The following is a 19,788-nucleotide window of genomic DNA, read 5'->3' on the forward strand; positions in this document are numbered from 1 at the left end:
TGATGTCCTTCTCTATGTAATAGAGACAATTAAAAACACAATGGCTTGGGTCAGGTGCGCCTTAGTCCTTAAAGTGACATCTTTGCTTTTTAACACTTTAAAGAGCTCTTAATTTTTTTTTTTTGCAGCAGATTTGCCAAATGCAATATGTCATTTCATTTCTTGACTGCTGTTTCCATGGGTGTTGACTGTGGATCCAAGTAAAATGAAATCCTTGACAACTTCAGTATTTTCTCCATCTATCGTGATGTTGCTTATTGGTCCAGTTGTGAGGATGTTTTCTTTACGTTGAGATGTAACCCATACTGAAGACTGTGATCTTTGATCTTCATCAGTAAGTGCTTCAAGTCTTCTTCCCTTTCAGCAAGTAAGGTTGTGTCATCTGCATAACGCAGGTTGTTAATGAGTCTTTCTCTAATCCTGATGCCCCATATTTCTCCATGTAATGCAGATCCTTGGATTATTTGCTAAGCACACAGATTGAATAAGTATAGTGAAAGGATACAACCCTTATGTACACTTTTGTTTTATACACCTGTCCAATCTTTGTCTGAAAAGTGGGCTTCAGGAATGGTTCCAGTTCCTAGTTAGCAGAGTGTCCAGGAGTGACACCCTCGGGGATTCCTCCAGTCTCTGTCAGAGCAGTAAGTCTGGTAATTTTTTGTGAAATTGAATTATGTTCTAGTTTTTTCTCACATTCTTTCCAGAACTCTCTGTTGTGATCCTGTCAAAGCAGTCATTGTTAGTAGCCAGGCACCATCTGTTCTGGTCTCAGGTTGGTGAAGTCTCTGGTTCTTGTGGTCCTTTAGTCCTTTGGGCTAATGTTTTCCTTGTGTCTTTGGTTTTCTTCGTTCTCCTTTCCTCTGGGCAGGACGGTACAAATAGATGCATCTTAGACGGTCGCTAGCAATCTTTAAAGATCCCGGATACTACTAACCAAAGTGAGATGTAGAATATTTCCTTTATCAACTATGTTATGCCAGTTGAGCTAGATGTCCCCCAAGATTATGGTCCTCAACCTCCAGGCCCAGCTACTAGGTCTCTCAAAGTGTTTGACTGTGTCTAAGAAGCTTCTGTGTTTTTGCTTTCGTCCATGTTGTAGCCTGGGTTCTTAAGAGAACCAAAACCAGCAAAGCATATAAACAGGTAAGTAGTTTTGAGCAAGGTGTTTTTCAGTTTCCATGTGTTTGATTTCTTTTCCTTGCTTTTTCTGTTATTGATTTCTACTGTTACGGCTTTATGATCAGAAAAGAAGCTTTGTAATATTTCGATGTTTTGGATTCTGTTAAGGCTTGCTTTATGATCTAATATATGGACAGTTCTGGAGAAAGTTCCTAGTGTGCTGGAAAAGACAGTATACTTGTCTGTTGTTGGGTGGAGTGCTCTGTATATGTCTATGAGGTCAAGTTGGTTTATTGCGACATTTAAATCTTCTGTGTCTTTATTGAGCTTCTTTCTGAATGTTCTGTCCTTCACCAAAAGTAGTGTGTTGAAGCCTCTTACTATTATTTTGGAACTGTCTAGCTCTCTTTCAATGTTGTTAGAGTTTGTTTTATGTATTTTGGAGCCCTGTCATTGGGTGAGTAAATATTTATTACAGTTATTTCCTTTTGGTGTATTGATTCTTTAATCATTATATAGTGTCCTTCGTTACCCTTTGTGATAGATTTAAATTTAAAGTCTATTTTGTCAGAAATTAGTATTGCCACTTCTGCTTTTTTTTCGATTGCTGTTTGCTTGATATATATATATTTTTCCCCTCCTTTGAGTTTTTAGTTTGTGTCTTTAATTCTAAGGATTGTCTCTTACAGGCAGCATATAGAGGATTGTGTTTTTTGTCCATTCTGTCACTCTGTCTTTATTGGTGCATTTAGTCCATTTACATTCAGTGTGATTATTGGTAGGTAATTTTTTTTTAAATGAGTTTAGTGCTGTGACTTTTATGTCTTTTGTGTGTGTGTTGTTTTTCTTTATATATTGTCTTTTCCTCTTTTTCATTATTGTTGCTTTTTTATTTTGATGTGCAGAATTGTTAGTTTCTTTTGTGGATACCTTAATATTTACCCCTATTTTTCTAAGTTTAAACAAACTTTTTTTTCTTTATATCACCTTGACTTCCTCTACATATGCAAGATCTATGACTGCATTTTTTAGTCCCTCTTATTTGATTTAATGTTGTCATCTTTTACATAATGACATCCCTTTTTCCCCGTTTTGAGTGTTTTAAATTTGATTAAATTTTATGATTTCCCTATCTGGGTTGATATCTGGTTACTCTGCCCTGTGTTCTAGTCTTGGGTTTTTATCTGATATTATTGATTTTCTAACCAGATGACTCCCTTTGGTATTTCTTGTAATTTTGTTTTGGTCTTTGCAAATTCCCTAAACTTCTGTTTATCTGGAAATGTCCTAATTTCACCTTCACATCTGAGAGACAGTTTTGCTGGATATATGATTCTTGGCTGGCAATTTTTTTTCCTTCAAGGCTTTATACATGTTATCCCATTGTTTTCTTGCCTGCATGGTTTCTGCTGGGTAGTCTGAGGTTACTCCTATTGATCTCCTTTGTAGTGACCTTTCCTTTATCCCTAGCCACTCTTAAAATTCTCTGTTTATCTTTGGTTTTGGCATGTTTGATAATAATATGTCTTGGTGACTTTCTTTTGGGATCTACCTGGTGTGAGGTTCAAAGAGCATCTTGGATAGATATCATCTCATCTTTCACGATATCAGGGAAGTTTTCTGCCAACAAATCTTCAACAATTCTCTCTGTATTTTCTGTTATCCCCCTCCATTCTGGTACTCCAATCACTTGTAAATTATTTCTCTTGATAGAGCCCCACATAATTCTTAGCGTTTCTTCATTTTTTTAAATTCTTTTATCTAATTTTTTTTCAAATATGTTGATGTCAAGTGCTTTATATTCAATCTCACTAATTCTGACTTCCATTGCTAAAAGGGAGTTGATTCTTTCCTTATTGACTGCTCTTTTTACTCTGGCAAGCCCTATATAATCTTGTCTTAGTCATCTAGTGCTGCTATAACAGAAATACCACAAGTGGATGGCTTTAACAAAGAGAAGTTTATTTTCTCGCAGTAACGTAGGCTAAAAGTCCAAATTTAGGGAACCAGCTCCGGTGGAAGTCTTTCTCTCTCTGTCAGCTCTGGAGGAAGGTCTTTCTCGTCAATCTTGCCCTAACTCAGAACTTTTCTGCACATGAACCCTGGGTCTAAAGGATGCGCTGAAACAAAATTTGCTAAAAAGGTGAAATGAACACATTTCAAGACATACAAAAACTATATATATATATATATATATATATATATATATACTTAATTCCTTGTCAATTGTATATGTGAAAATGATATGTCACTCTGTGATTCTTAATTTCTTTAGTTATTAAAGAGGTCAATTTTTACTATATTTATTATTGTTTCTGTGTTAATTTTTCCTATATTTTGCCCATTATATGAGTGTTTATGTTTATTTTCCTTTCCAAAGTGAAATACTATTTTATGTTTATAAATTTAAATTTTATTTATTGAAAGTATGAAACAGTAAGACAACACAGAAGTAAATAAAGAGAAAATTCTCAGTAATTCCATTCCCCTTCAATATAACTACAATTTAGTTTATATATTTTCCAATGACATTGTACATGTGTATATTTTATGTATGAAAATGATTATTTATATGGACTTATGTTTTCTAATATTCAAAGCATCTTTCATTTTATACAATTTAAGGAATATTCAATATTCCATTATATTAATTAGATACAGATTATTTAATATGTTTCTTATGGGTAGACATTTAGGAACTGTTTCAAATTTTTTCCAGTATTAATTGCCACAATCTACATCTTTATGCAAATATTTTAATACTTATTCTACATATCTCTAGAGATTGAATTTCAGTGTTAAAGAATACAGTGATATTGTATTTCATCACTGTCTTAGTTTCCTAGTGCTGCCATAAAAACATGCCACAATATGAGTGGTTTTAAAGAACAGAAACTTATTGTGTCAGAGTTAAAGGGAATAGAAGTTCAAATCAGTGCATCAACTAAGTTGATTCCTTCCGAGGGCTCTGAGAGAGAAACTGTACCATGCCTCTCTCCTATCTTCTGGTTGCTCCCAACAGCCCTTGGTGTATCTTGGCTTATAGATACATTTTTACACTGCATATTTCGTCTGTGTTTAGTCTCCTGTTTTATTGTAAAAACACCACAGGGCCAGTGTCTGACCTCCTCTCTCTTCACAAGGAGGAAAGATAATCAAGATCAACAGCCCAAGGCTGATTCCTACGAGGCAGAGGTCAGATATGCCTCCTCTCTCCTCCATCTTTACCAATTCTGACACCAACCGTCTCTCCTACAGCACTCTCTATTTCTCTGCTGATTTCGATAACTCATTGTGGTGGCCACACAGAACTCACAGTTGATACTCATGATTATGCGGTTTATTAGGAAACAGCCTTGGTGGTGCAGCTGGAAGTGTGGCTGCTAACCAAAAGGTTGGCAGTTCAAATCCACCAGCCTGCTCCTTGGAAATCCTATGGGACAGTTCTACTCTGTCCTATAGGGTTGCTATAAGTCAGAATTGACACCACGGCAACTTTTTTTTAAAAAAAACAGGTTACAATTCAGGCTTAGGAACACTCAGGATACAGTTCTTCCATCACGACACACTATTTTCAGCTGTGCTTATAGGCACACCTCTTTCTGGCCCTAGGCCTCTGCCCAAAGGCACTTAGCTTTCAATCTCTGTGAGCTAAGAAGCCCACCGTGCCATCTCCTACTGCTGTGTCTCTTCTGCCACTGCTTTTTGGCTTCTTCAGGGTTACAGCTCACTCTCTGTTTCCTTCAACCAGGAGCTACTCAGCACAGGGATCCTGGTTCCAAAAGATGTGCTGGCTCCTGGCTGTTCTTTCTTGGTAGTGGTGGGATTCTTTCTTTCCCACCTCCCAGGTGGCTTATTTCAAGCCCAGCAGTATGGCTAAACTGACCAATCCCCTTGGTGGGCTACAATTACTCTATCTGCACCATCCCATCCAATCATCTGGGTGGAGGTTACAAAACCATGGTGAGAAAGGCCACACAAAAACAATCTATTACACTGTATTTATAAAAAAAACATTCAGATGGGATTAGGATCTACTCTAACTCCCATATGACTTCATGTTAACGTTATTGATAACACTCCAAAGACCCTACTTCCAAACAAGTTCACCTTCACAGGTAGAGGTTTAGGACTTCAACATATGTTTTTGGTGGACACGATTCAATCCATACCAACCACATTCTGCCAAATTACCTCCCCACATATTTGCATGAGTTTGAGTCCCTTCTGCCACTCACTGATGCCCATTTCTCCATGCACACATTCACACATTCACACTATATAGTAATAATTCATCTTTTAAATTTAAATGTGATTGATTACCAATAAGGTTGACAATCTTTAAACTTATATTGTGTCTCCACGTTACTTTGTAAAAGGAATGTTCCTCTTATTTATTTTTATTTTACTTTTGATAGAGCCAGAATAGTAACTATTTTTTTTTTTTTACCATGATGTTGTTGTTATTGTTGTTAGGTGCCATCAATTCGGTTCCAACTCACAGCGACCCCATGCATGACAGAACAAAACACTGCCTGGTCCTGAGCCATCCTTACAGTCGTTGTTATGCTTGAGCTCATTGTTGCAGCCACCGTGTCAATCCACCTCGTTGAAGGTCTTCCTCTTTTCCGCTGACCCTGTACTCTGCCAAGCATGATGTCCTTCTCCAGGGATGATCCATCCTGACAACATGTCCAAAGTACGTAAGACGCATTTTTTTACCATACATGTGGCAAATAACTTTCCTCTCCCCACCCCAGCTTTTATTTTCTTTTTGTCTGTTAATCTTATTGCTATTTCTTATGCATAACAATATTTATAAATGAAGTAGGCCTTTTGTTGTGATTCATTATACTCTTTTGTATAGAGTTAGCCTATATATCTATCAGCTCAGATATAGATCTATGCCAGTAATGCTTATCTTGATCGGTGTTCATGGTCTTAAGGACCACTGTCTTGGGAAAGAATCCTGGTCTGTGCCTCTTGGGAGTGTGTATCCAAAACACAAAATGCCCCAGAAGAAGTGGGAGAGCATTAGTTCACGGCATTAAGAGAAGCAGGTAAGTACCTGGGCACATGTGAGGACCAAGACAGTGCTACTGAAAGGGTCCTAGGCACAGCCCACTAAATAGAGCAAACTAGTTCATTGGGTTTTGATTTTTTTTTAATAAAATTAGTAGACATTTTACTAAGAAATTTGGAAAAGAGAGAAAAGTAAAGAAAAAACAACATTGCTATAACCCCATGGTTTTAATCCAACAAGTAGATTTTGGAGAATTTTCATGTTGACATTTTTTAATGTTTTGTGTGATGCATTTTCCCTTTCTGTCTTTTTTTCACTGACTGCTCATCACATGCTCTTCACTGCAGTGCCTCTCCTGCTTCTTGTGTCCTCTGTGAGCCTGTGTTACAATGCAATCTCCTTGTTCAGCTCTCCCTCCTGACAATCTCGACCAGGGATGTACTGTGAGAATCCTAGGAATTTGGGCTCCTTCTGTCTCCGTGAAGAAGGGCTCTGGATCCACCTTTGGATATTCATTTACTTGCCCTTCACCTGCTCTTACTCCTAAAACACCTCCTTCTTTCCCCAGAAAATATGTTAGGGGTGTACCTGGCCTCCCAAATCTTCATTAATTTGGAAGACAAATCATAGGCCTTCAACTTTGTATGCCTATTAACTGTTCACCCTCCACAGAGGGGAAAATGCTGCAAACTCAATCTCCAGAATTTTAAAGTAACCAGCATGGGGAAAATTAAGGGTTCTTCAGAAATATGATTACAAAAAAATAAAAAGAGAGGGAGGTGACTTTCAGACTTGATCCTTGTCTGTACATCCACTTCTCTTGTATAGGTGTTGGGCATGTAGTGCAGAGTTTAAGTCAGGCTATTTCTGGTAGGAATTCTAGGTCTCCTACTTGCTGGTTTTGAGATGTGGGGCAAGATTGTTAACCCTCTCTTTATCAGTCATCTCCTATTTATAATGAGGATACTGATAGACACTATAAAAAATGACAAGAGGTGATTGGTAGTGATTAAGTAAAGTAACAGTGCCTAATATATTCATTTCAAATTATTCTAACAGTCAAAAGGTCAATGAGACATTTATTTATTTATTCTGAAGAAAGGAAATCTGTTCCTCCTTTATGATATGGTCTTTTTTAATTAAAAAAAATTGTAACCTCAATATTCCATTTCCCTTTATTCTCACAGTCTCTGCCTTGGTTAGAATTTCATTATCTCCCATTTACATTATTTCTGGAGCCTAGCAAGCCGTCTCCCTGGCAACAGTGTCCACTTCTCTCTCTGCCTGAGTGCTGATTTATTTCCCGCATTTCATCCCCTCCCGTTCCTCTCTCTCCGCTTCCTGTTTCACTGTCAAAGGCTTTTCAATGCTGCAACTCTAATATGTTATAATATTGTGTGTGTTCCTGGCATTTTTGTACATGAATAAATGTTTCTTGAGTAGCTGAAATGGTAGCTACAGATAATATTCTGATTTTCACCTAGCTACAATTTCACAAGCACTTTCCAGACTGCTAGAAATCTGTGTAATTATTTTTCTAGGGAACATGTTAATGCATGGGGAAAAATAGGACATTATTCAATAATTATTATCCCCTATTATTAGAAATTCAGATTGCTTCCAATTCTCCAGCCTCGTTTTAAATTATGCTACATTGAAGACCTGGGTATGAGTGATATATTTCTCATTTTTGTCTGATTTCATTATAAGATAAATTCTATCGGTTAGTGTAAGTGGGGCAAAGGAGACCTTTAATTATGCCAGAAGCTGTCCAAATGTAATGGCTCAATCTCCCCTGGCCCTTGTTGAGCATAATTGCATCTCTTTTGCTACCAGGTAAAACTATTACAAATTATCCTTTAAGCTAATTTCACATTAGAGAATGAAAATTTCCTTAAGTTAATGATTATTAGTGTAATCTTTGCTTTACTTTAATATTTAGCAAGGTTCAAATCATCCACATTTTCACTGTGTGTGCGTATCTAATCTGGAGGTTAACTATTTATATCCTTTTATTATCTGTTACGTATTTACTGTTGTCAGTATGAACTCTTAATGAGGGAGCAACATCTTTTTGTTGTTGTTATTTTGCTTTGTTTTTTTGCTTTGTTTCCTTTTGTTTTTGTTATTGTTGGTGGTGGTAATTCTTTGTTTTTTTTTTCCCCCTTGTAGTCCTTAGTGCTATTTATTGCCACCAGATTCATTGTGTAACTTTCCTTGTAAAATGTTTCCTCATTACCAAAAAACAGGAAAGGAGAACAGTGGCAGAGTCATAGGTTCTGTGTTAGATATGCTTCCATTGTATTGAAACCACATCTCCACACAGTGAGATGTGAAGAGACCTAGACTCTGTGTCTTTCTATGGCAAGTGAAAATAATTCTTTTTGCTAATCTGGCTGTTCGGGGACTCCCTGAAGAAAGGGGGTTCACAGAGCCAGGTATAGCTTCCATCAGGCAGTAGATAACAACCTCTAGTTTTAGTCTCACTTTCCTGTACAAGTTACACGTAAGTTTGCTAAGACAGGTTTTTCAGGCTTATTGTGATTTGGGGTCTCCATTGATGAATTAGTATACCCTTAATACTGTGTTTACTGTGAGGATGGAGAGGGTGTTTTATTTACTTATTTTTTTTAATCATTTGTGGCACAGAGAAGAACCTTAAAAATTCATGTTCAATAAGGGGACAAAATATGCTCTGGGATACGCAATTTCAGAAGGTAAATGCCAATGGGGATGGGATCTCCAAAGAAGGGCAGGGTGATATAACTTGGTGTGCTTCGAGGTCCTTTATATTTCTTCTTCGGTAGTGCTTTACTTTTCCAGGGCCTCTTTCCTTTCCATATAAAGTTAATGATTAGTTTTTCTATTTCTTTAAAGAATGCTATTGGTATTTGGATTGGGATTATATTATATTTGTAGGTTACTTTGACTAGAATTGAAATTTTCACAATATTGAGTTTACCTATTGGTGAGCATGGTACTTTCTTCCAGTTAAGTAGATGTTTTTTTGGTTTCTTGCAGTAGTGTTTTGTAGTTTTCTTTGTATGGACAATGTACTAGGGAGAGAAGAGTACATTGTTGAATGAAAAGGAGCCTGGAGATGTACTGGGGATGAGAGAGAATATCCTGGAAAGTCTTCATGAAGATAAAACCCCATGTGTGTCAGAATATAACTGTGCTCCATAGGGTTTTCAATGGCTGTTATCCTTTTGAAGTAGATTGCCAAGCCTTTCTTCCAAGGCACCTCTGGATGGACTCAAACCTCCAAACTTTTGGATAGTAGCTGAGCACATTAACTCTTTGCACCACTAAGGGACTCCTTCATGAAAAAAGGGCCAACAAAAGCATTGTCCTGATCTCAGAAATATGCGCCCTGCTCCCTTCCTCTGCTACCCAGAAGTAGGCATGTATTTAAGGACCTCGACAAGGCTGTCAAAACAGGCTGTGTGTTTTCTCCAAGAAGTTTTGTTGTTATTGCTGTCATCATGATGGCCTTCACACGTTTTGTTCAATTTATCACTAAGTCATATTTGTCAATGGTGGTTCAGTGGTAGAATTTTCACCTTCTACGTGGGAGACCCGAGTTTGGTCACGGCCAATGCTCATCATGCACAGCCAGCACCCGTGTGTCAGTGGACGCTTGTGTGTTACCGTGACACTGAACAGACAGATGTCCGTGGAGCTTCCAGTCTAAAACAGACTACGAAGAAAGGCCTGGCCATCTACTTCTGAAAATCTAATGAAAACCCTATAAATCGCAACAGTTTGTGGGGTCATTGTGAGTTGGGGGCCAACTCCACAGCAGCTAACAACAATTGTAAATGGTATGTTTTTTGAAATATTATTTCCGGTTTTTCATTGCTAAACCAAAATAAAAAAAAAACCCACTGCTGTCAAGTCTATTCCGACTCATAGCGACCCTATAGGACAGAGTAGAACTGCCCCATAGAGTTTCCAAGGAGCGCCTGGCAGATTTGAACTGCCAACCTCTTGGTTAGCAGCTGTAGCACTTAGCCACTACACCACCAGGGTTTCCTTTTCATTGCTAGTATATAGAAATACAATTGATTTTAATTAATTTTTGAGATAATTCTATATCCACCAGTAATTACAAGAAATAATACAGAGAGATCCTGTGTATTCAAGCCAGTTTCCCCAGTGATAATATCTTAAGAAATTACATGGCAACTGGGGTATTTACATTGATACAATCAAGATACAGAACATTTCCAACACCAAAAGAATCAATCATTTTTCTCTCTTACACCCACCCCAGTTCTCTACCCACCCACCCCCATCCTTAACCCTTGTTGTTATTGTTGTTGTTGGAGGCTGTCAAGTCATTTCAAGAATTTTATATTAATAGAATCATACCCTCCTGGGTTTGGCTTTTTTCACTCAGCATAATTATCTACAGATTTATCTTAAGTCGTTGCATATATAAATTGTCTATTCCTTTTTATCGCTAAATAAAAACATCTAAATTGTTCCCAGTTTGTGGCTGTTGTGAATAAAGCCTGCTGTAAATATTCACAGACAGGTTTTTGTGTAAACGTATATTTTTATTTCTCTTGGATGAACGTTCAGCAGTGCATTTCCTGGACCAGTGTAGAGTTACATGTTTACTTTTTAAAGAAACTGCCCCTTTTCCAGGGTAACTGCTCTTATACATTCCCAACAGTGTAGGAGTCATCCAGCTTCTCTGCTTCTAACCAGCATTTGGTGTTATCACTGTTTTTTTTTTTTTAAAGCCATTCTGGCCAGTGTGTAATGATACCTCATTGTTGTTTTAACTTTCATTTCCCTAATGACGTTGAACAGTTTTTCTTGTGTTTATTTTTTGTTACCCTCTCCAGTGAAATGTCTATTCATGTCTTTCATGACTTGTGCCCATATTTTTCAGTTTAGTTTTGTTTTTCAATATAGTGTTTTGAGAGTTTTTTTTAATATATTCTAGATATGAATCTTGTTGGATATGAGGACTACGCATATTTTTGCAAAGTGTATAGCTTGTTTTTTCACACTCTTAACAGAGTCTTTTTAAGAGAAAAATGTTTACATTTTAATGAAGTTCCATACATCATCTCCTTTTATGGATTGAGCCATTGGAATTCTTTTTATGGCCATATAGCCTAAGATTTTTCTCCCATGTTATTTTTTTTGTAAAAGTTTAATACTTTTATGTTTTACATTAAGCTCATGATCCACTTCGAGTTACTTTTCTACCTGTGGATGTTCAATTGTTTCAATATTATTTGTTGAAAAGACTCCTTTCTTTACTGAATCGCTTGTGCGCTTTTGTCAAAAATCAAATGGCCATACTTGTGTGGGCCTCTTTTTAAACTCTATATTCTGTTCCAGTGATCAGTGTGTCTATCCCTCTGCCAATATAACACACATTTTTCATTGAGATATAATTTGTATGCCATAAAATTCACCCCCTTTAAATTATATAATTCAGTGGTTTTTAGCATATTCACAAGGTTGTTCATCCATCAAAACTATGTAATTCCAGAATGTTTTCATTACTCTGTAAAGAAGTCGTGTACCCAGTAGCAGTTAACACTCATTCCCTAATACCCTCAAGAACCCTGGCAACATCTAATTTACCTTCTGTCTCTATTAATTTGCCCATTCTGGCTCTTTCATTGGAAACCCTGGTGGGGTAGTGGGTAAGTGCTACAGCTGCTAACCAAAAGGTTGGCAGTTCAAATCCTCCAGGCGCTCCTTGGAAACTCTATGGGGCAGTTCTACTCTGTCCTATAGGGGCGCTATGAGCCAGAATCGACTTGACGGCGCTGCGTTTGGTTCTTTTTTTTTTTTTTTTTTTTTTTTGGCTCTTTCATTATATTGGATTATACAATATGTGGTCTTTTTGTGTCTGGTGTCTTTCATGTACCATATTATCTCAAGGGTCTTTCATATTGTAGCATGTGTCAGCACTGCTTTCTCTTTTCGACGAAAAATATGCTATCGTATGGATATACCATACAACATTTTTTTTCCTACATTCCTCATTAAAGGATATTTTTGTTGTTTCTACTTTTTGGCTATTATGAATAATGCTGCTATGAACATTTATGTACAAGATTTTATGTGGACATATGTTTTCATTTCCCTTGTGTGTCTATCTAGGAGTGGAATTAATGGACCATAGGATAAGTTCATGGTTAATGTTTTTAGAAACTGCTGCACAATGATTTTCCAAAGCAGCTGCAGCATTTTATGCTCCCACCAGCAGTGTATCAGGGCTCCAACGTCACCACATTCTCACTACAATTGTTATCAGCCATCTTACTTTACTATAACCACCCTAGTGTGAAGAAACCCTGGTGGTATACCGGTTAAGTTCTATGGCTGCTAACCAAAACTTCAGCAGTTCTCATCCACCGGGCAATCCTTGGAAACTCTATGGGGCAGTTCTACTCTGTCCTATAGGGTTGCTATGAGTCAGAATTGACTTGACAGCAATGGTTATTGGGTGTGAAGTGGTATCTCTTCATGATTTTGATTTGTATTTGCCCCATGACTAATGATATTGCACATTTTGTCACGTGCTTTTGGCCATTTATATATTTTCTTTGCATAAATTTCTGTTGAAATTCTTTGCCCATTTTTAATTGAACTGTTTGTCTTTCTATTTTTAAGTTGTAAGAGCTTTTTATACATTCTGGTTAGTACACCCTTACCATATATATTGTTTGCAAATATTTTCTCACGTAAATAGCACTTTCTTTTTTTTTATTATTGTGCTTTAGATGAAGGTTTCCAGAACAAACTAGCTTTTCATTAAATGATTAGTACACATATTGCTTTGTGACATTGGTTACCAACCCCACAACATGACAACACTCTCCTTTCTTAACCTTGGGCTCCCTGTTTACCAGCTTTCCCATCCCCTCCTGCCTTCTAGTCCTTGCCCCGGGGCTGGTGTGCCCGTTTAGTCTCATTATGTATTGTGGGCCCGTCTAATCTTGGGCCGAAGGGTGAACCTCAGGAGTTACTTCGTTACTGAGATAAAAGGGTGTCCGGGAACCATGCTCTCGTGTTTCTCCATTCTCTGTCAGACCAGTAAGTCTGGTCTTTTTTGTGTGTGAATTAGAATTTTGTTCTACATTTTTCTCCAACCCTGTCCCAGACCCTTTATTGTGAACCCTGTCAGAACAGTCACTGGTGGTAGCTGGGCGCTGTCTAGTTGTGCTGGACTCAGTTTGGTAGAGGCTGTAGTAATTGTGGTCCACCAGTTGTTTGGACTAATCTTTCCCTTGTGCTTTTGGTTTTATTTGTTCTCCCTTGCTCCAGACTGGGTGAGACCAGTGGAGTGTCTTAGATGGCCACTGAAAAACTTTTAAGACCCCAGAAACTACTCACCAAAGTAGAATGTAGAGCATTTTCTTTATAAACTATGTTATGCCAATTGAAAAGCCCTGTTATCTAGTTTATCTTCTTCTGGAGTTTGTGTGTTGTTAGTTATGGTTCGTATCCTGTTAATGCCGTGTATTTGGGCCTCTAGGGCTGATTCTATTTTTTCTTCCATGATCTTTATAGTTTTTGGTTTTATATTTAGGTCTTTGATTCATTTTGAATTAGTTTTTGCGTATAGTGTGAGGTATGGGTCCTGTTTCGTTTTTTTGCAGAGGGACATCTGGTTTTGCCAGCACCATTTGTTAACAAGGCTGTCTTTTCCCCCATTTGATGGGCTTTGGGCCATTGTCAAAGATCAGGTGACTGTAGGTGGATGAATTTACATCTGGGTTCTCAATTTTGTTCCATTGGTCAATGTATCTGTCATTGTACCAGGACCAGGCTGTTTTGACTATCTTACCTGTAGGTTCTGAGGTCAGGTAGTATGAGTCCTCCTACTTTATATTTCTTCTTCAATAGTGCTTTACTTTTCCAGGGCCTCTTTCCTTTCCATATAAAGTTAATGATTAGTTTTTCTATCTCTTTAAAGAATGCTGTTGGTATTTGGATTGGGATTGTATTATATTTGTAGGTTGCTTTGACTAGAATTGAAATTTTCACAATATTGAGTTTACCTATCTGTGAGCATGGTACTTTTTTCCGTTTATGTAGATGTTTTTTGGTTTCTTGCAGTAGTGTTTTGTAGTTTTCTTTGTATGGATCTTATACATCCCTGGTTAGATTTATTCCTAAGTATTTTATTTTTCTAGGGGCTATTATAAATGGTATTGTTTTCCTGATTTCCTTTTCATCATTCTCTTTATGGGTGTATAGGAATCCAACTGATTTTTGTATGTTGATATTGTATACTGCTACTCTGCTGAATCTGTTAGTTCCAGTAGTTTTCTCATGGAGTCTTTGGGTTTTCTATGTATAGTATCATATCATGTACAAATAGGGATACTTTAACTTCTTCCTTACCAATTTGGATGCCCTTTATTTCTTTTTCTTACCTTATTGCTCTAGCTAGGACTTCCAGCACAATGTTAAATAAGAGTGGTGATTAAGGGCATCCTTGTCTTGTTCCTATCCTCAGGGGGAATGTTCTCAGCCTGTCTCCATCAAGAACGACACTGAGTGTTTTGTACAGATGCTCTTTATTATGTTGAGGAATTTTCCTTCTATACCTATTTTATTGATAATTTTTATCAGGAATGGGCGTTGGACTTTGTCGAATGTCTTTTCTGCATCGATTGAGATGCTTGTGTGATTTTTTAATTTTATTTATGTGGTGGAATACATTGATTGATTTGGTATGAATCCCACTTGGTCATGGTGTATCTTTTTTTTTAATATGATGCTGAATTCTATTGGCTAGAATTCTGTTGACCATTTTTGCATCTATATTTGTGAGAGATATTGGTCTGTAATTTTCTTTTATTGTAGTGTCTTTGCCTGGGTTTGGCATCAGGGTTATGGTGGGTTCAGAGGATGAATTCGGACGTAGCCCTTCCATTTCTATGTTGTGAAATAGTTTGAGTAGTACTGGCATAAGCTCGTCTCTGAATGTTTGATAGAATTTTCCAGTGAAGCCATCTGAGCCAGGACTTTTTCTTTGTTGGGAGTTTTTGTTTTGTTTTTTTAACCTTTTCAGTCTCTTCTCTTGTTATGGGTCTGTTCAGATTTTCAACATCATTTTGTGTTAGTTTAGGTAGGTAGCATGTTTCTAGATATTTGTCCATTTCCTCTAGGTTTTCCAATTTGTTGGAGCATAGTTTTTCATAGTGCTCTGTTATGATGCTTTTTATTTCAGTTGGGTCTGTTGTAATGTCCCCATTTAATTTCTTATTTGAGTATCTTTTCACTTTCTAATAGAGCCCTTTGAATCATACAAGATGTTAGTTTTAATGAAGTTCAATTAATCTATTTCTTCTTTTGTCTCTTGTGTTTTGGTGTCATATCTGAGGAACCACTGCCTAATTCTAGGCCACAAATATTTGTTGTTGTTAGGTGCTGTTGAGTCAGTTCGACTAATGGTGACCCCACGTGTGCAGAGTAGAACTGCTCCATAAGGCTTTTTAGACTGTAACCTTTGAAAGCAGATCACAAAGTTTACCGAGTGATATAGTTTGGGCTCTTAAAAGTAGATCTTTGATCCATTTCCATATATAGACGGATCAAATATATATTTGGTATATATCACTGGGTTTTTTTTTGTTGTTGTTTATATACAGATAGTGTGAGTAGTGGTCTGATTTCCTTCTTTTGCATGTAGGTATTCAGATGTCCTAGCACCATTTTCTGAGAAGGCAACTCTTTCTCCCACTGGAAATTAGTAGTTCATAAATGTATGGGCTTATTTCTGAACTCTTAATTACATTCCATTGATTTATATATCTATATGTTGCTGTGTGGTAAATTTTCAGATTGAAAACTTCGAGTACTCCAATTTTGTTCTTTTTCTTCAAGATCATTTTGCCTATTCTGTGTCTTTTGCATTTCCATATGAATTTTAGAATCAACCTCCTATTTCAGCCAAAAAAAAAGTAAACTGGGATTTTGGTAGGGATTGTGTTTAATCTATATTAAGAAGGGATATTGATCTGTAGTTTTCCTTTCATTGCAATGTCTTGGTCTGGTTTTGCTATCAGGATACTATTGACCTTATAAAATGAGTTATGATGTGTTCCTTCCTTTTCTATTTTTTAGAAGACTTTGTGAGAGATTGGTGTTAATTCTTGAAATTATTTGGTAGAATTCACCACTGAATAATCTGTTCCTTTTTTTTTTTTTTTTGGTATGTTTTGTGATTGTTAATCAGTCTCTTTACTTGCTATAAGAATATTCTGATTTTATATTTCTTTTTTATTTAGTTTCCATAGTTTTGGTTTTTCTAGCAATTTCTCCACTTCATCTACACTATCTAATTTGTTGGCACACATTTATTCATAGTATTCCTTTATAATCCTTAGTTCTTTAACATCCCATCTATCATTTCTGATATTAATAATTTGAGTCTTCTTTTTCTCTCTTTTTTCCTTCCTCACCCCTCCATCAGTCTAGTCAAGGTTTGCAAATTTTGTTGATTTTTTTAAGTAACCAACTTTTGGTTTGGCTGATATTATCTTTTCTTTTTCTATTCTATATTTTATTTATTTTCCCTCTAATATTTATTATAGAAACCTGGTGCCATAGTGGTTAAGAGCTATGGCTGCCAACCAAAAAGTCAGCAGTTTGAATCCAGCAGGCACTCCTTGGAAACTCTATGGGGGCAGTTCTACTCTGTCCTATAGGGTCACTATGAGTTGGAATCAACTCGATGGCAATGGGTTTTGTTTTGTTTTTTAATGTTTATTATATCCTCTTTTTGCATTGGGTGGGTTTAGTTTGCTCTAATTCCCCCCCCCCATTTTCTTAACGTAGAAGATGAGGCTATCAATTTGAGATCTTTTTTTTCATATAGGTATTTATTGGTATACATTTTCCTCTAATCACTGTTTTGCTGCATCTCATAAGTTTTGCTATACTGTATTTTCATTTTAATACATCTCAAATTATTCTTTAATTTTCATTTTGATTTCTTCCTTGGCCATTGGTTATCTAGGAATGTGCTGCTTAGCTTCCACATATTTATTGTAAAATTTCCAGTTTTCTTTGTGTAATTCATTTCTAATTTCATTATTTTTCTTTGTTAAAGAACATACTTTTTGTTATTGCAATTCTTTTAAGTTTATTGAAACTTACTTTGTGCCTTAAGACCTATCTTAAAGAATGCTCCATGTACCCTTAGAAAAAAAAGTTGAATTCTACTGTTGTTAGAAAAAAAAATTTTTTTTTAGGGGGTATTATTTATATATCTGTTAGGTATAGTTGTTTTTTAGTGTTGTTCATGTTTCTTTATTAATTTTATGTCTTGCTGCAATATCTATTATTGAAAGTAGCATATTGAAGTACCTAGTCTTTACTGTTGAATTGCTGATTTCTCTCTTTAGTTGTTTCAGTTTTTGCTTTATATATTTAAAGGCTCTGTTTTTAGATAAGTATATGTTTATAATTATTATATCTTCATTAATGTATGAACATTGGTCATTATTAAATATTCTTCATCTCAGTAAAATTTTTCGTATTAAAGATTATTTTACCAGAACACAGTTAATGAGAATGTTTACACAATGTGAAAAATGTAACTAATGTCATTGATCAATATATGTAGAAAATGTCAAAGGGGAATCTAACTTGCTGCGTAAACTTTCACCAAAAACACAACAAAATGTTATTTTTTTAAAAAAGATTATTCCGTGTCAAAACAAACCTCAACAAGTTTTAAAAGTTTTAAATGATACAAAGTATCTTCTCCAACCACACATAAATCATTTAGAAATGAATAATACAAGAAAAAGTAGAAAAGGCATAAATACATGGAAACAAAATAACACACTATTCAACAACGATGGGACAAGCAATAAGTCAAGAGTGAAATTAAAAAAAAAATATTTGGAGTTAAACAAAAACATGAAAACATAACATACCATAACCTATGTTACACAGTATAGGCAGTCATCAACTGAAATTTACAAGAATAAATTCCTACATCAAAAAAAGAGAAAAGTTCTCAAATAAATGATCTAAATCAAGAACTTGGAAACTAGAAAAAGAAGTGCAAACTAAGCCCAGATCTACCAGAAGAAAGGAAATAATAAAGATCAAAGCGGAAATAGTGACTAGTAGAATAGAGAAACTCAACAAAACCAAAATTGGTTCTTTAAAAAGGATACATAAAATTGACAAAACTCTAACTAGATTGACAAAGAAAAAAGTGAGAGGATGCAAATAACCTAATTAAGAAATGAAATTGGAGACAACAGGAAATAAAATGAAAATAATACAAATCATAACAGAGTACTCTGAAAAGTTGCACTTCAACAAATTTAAAAACTTAGATGAAATGGACAAATTCCTAGAAACACATAAACTAACACAAAAAGAGGTAGAAAATCTCAACGAACCCATAATAAGATAAGCAATTGTATCAGTAATCAAAAACCTTTCAACAACAACAACAAAAAGCCCTGGACCAGATGGCTTCATTGGATAATTTTACCAAATATTCAGAGAATTGGCACCAACCATGCTCAAACTCTTCCAAAACATAGAATAGAAAGGAATACTCCCTAACTTATTCTATGGAGCCAGCATTACCTTGATAGCAAAACCATACAAAGACATCACAAGAAAAGAAAGCTGCAAATCTATATCCCTCGTGAATATGCACTCAAAAATCCAACAAAATTCAACAAAGTATTAAAAGAATTATGCTGCATGATTAAGTGGGATTTATTCCAGGAATGTAAGGGTGGTTCATCATTGGGAAATCTATCAATTTTTTACACATTAATAGAACATAAGAAAAGAACAACATGATCATCTCAATAGATGTACAAAAGGCATTTGATAAAATCCAACACCTTTTCCTGATAAAAGCTCCCAACAAGATAGGAATAGAAGGAAATTTCCTCAACATGATAAAGGGCATCTATGAAAAACCAACAGCCAAAATTACAATCAATGGAGAAAGATTGAGAGTCTTGCACCTGAGAATGGGAATGAGACCAGGATACCCACTATCACCATTTCTATTCAATATCATACTGGAAGTCATAGACAAAGCAATAAGATACAAAAAAGAAATAAAATGTCTAAATTGGAAGGGAAGAAGTAAAACTATATTTATAGATAACACAATGCTATGTATAGAAAAGTCCAAAGAATCCACTAGGAACCCTGTAGAACTGATTGAAGAATTACAGAAAGTTGCAGGGTACAAGATCAACACACAAAAATTAGTTGGGTTTTTATACACCAACAAGGAGAAATCTGAAGAGGAAATCAAGAAAACAATTCCATTTACAATAGCATCTAAATGGAATAAAATGCATAGGAATAGACCTAACAATGTGTGTGAAGGACTTATACAACAAAAACTATAAAACACTACTGGAAGAGAGAAAAACAGACCTAAATAAATGGAAAGACATTTCACACTCATGGATTGAAAGACTTAATATTGTGAAAATCTCAATTCTATCCAAAGCAATCTATACTCAACATAATCCTGATGAACATAGCAACTTTTTTTTTTTTTTACAGAAATGGAAAAACTAATCTCAGCTTTATATGGAAAGGCAAAAAACCAAAACAAACCCATTGCCATCGAGTTGATTCCAGCACATAGAGACAGA

This window comes from Elephas maximus, chromosome 13 (genome assembly GCF_024166365.1).
Source record: "Elephas maximus indicus isolate mEleMax1 chromosome 13, mEleMax1 primary haplotype, whole genome shotgun sequence".
NCBI lineage: Eukaryota > Metazoa > Chordata > Mammalia > Proboscidea > Elephantidae > Elephas > Elephas maximus.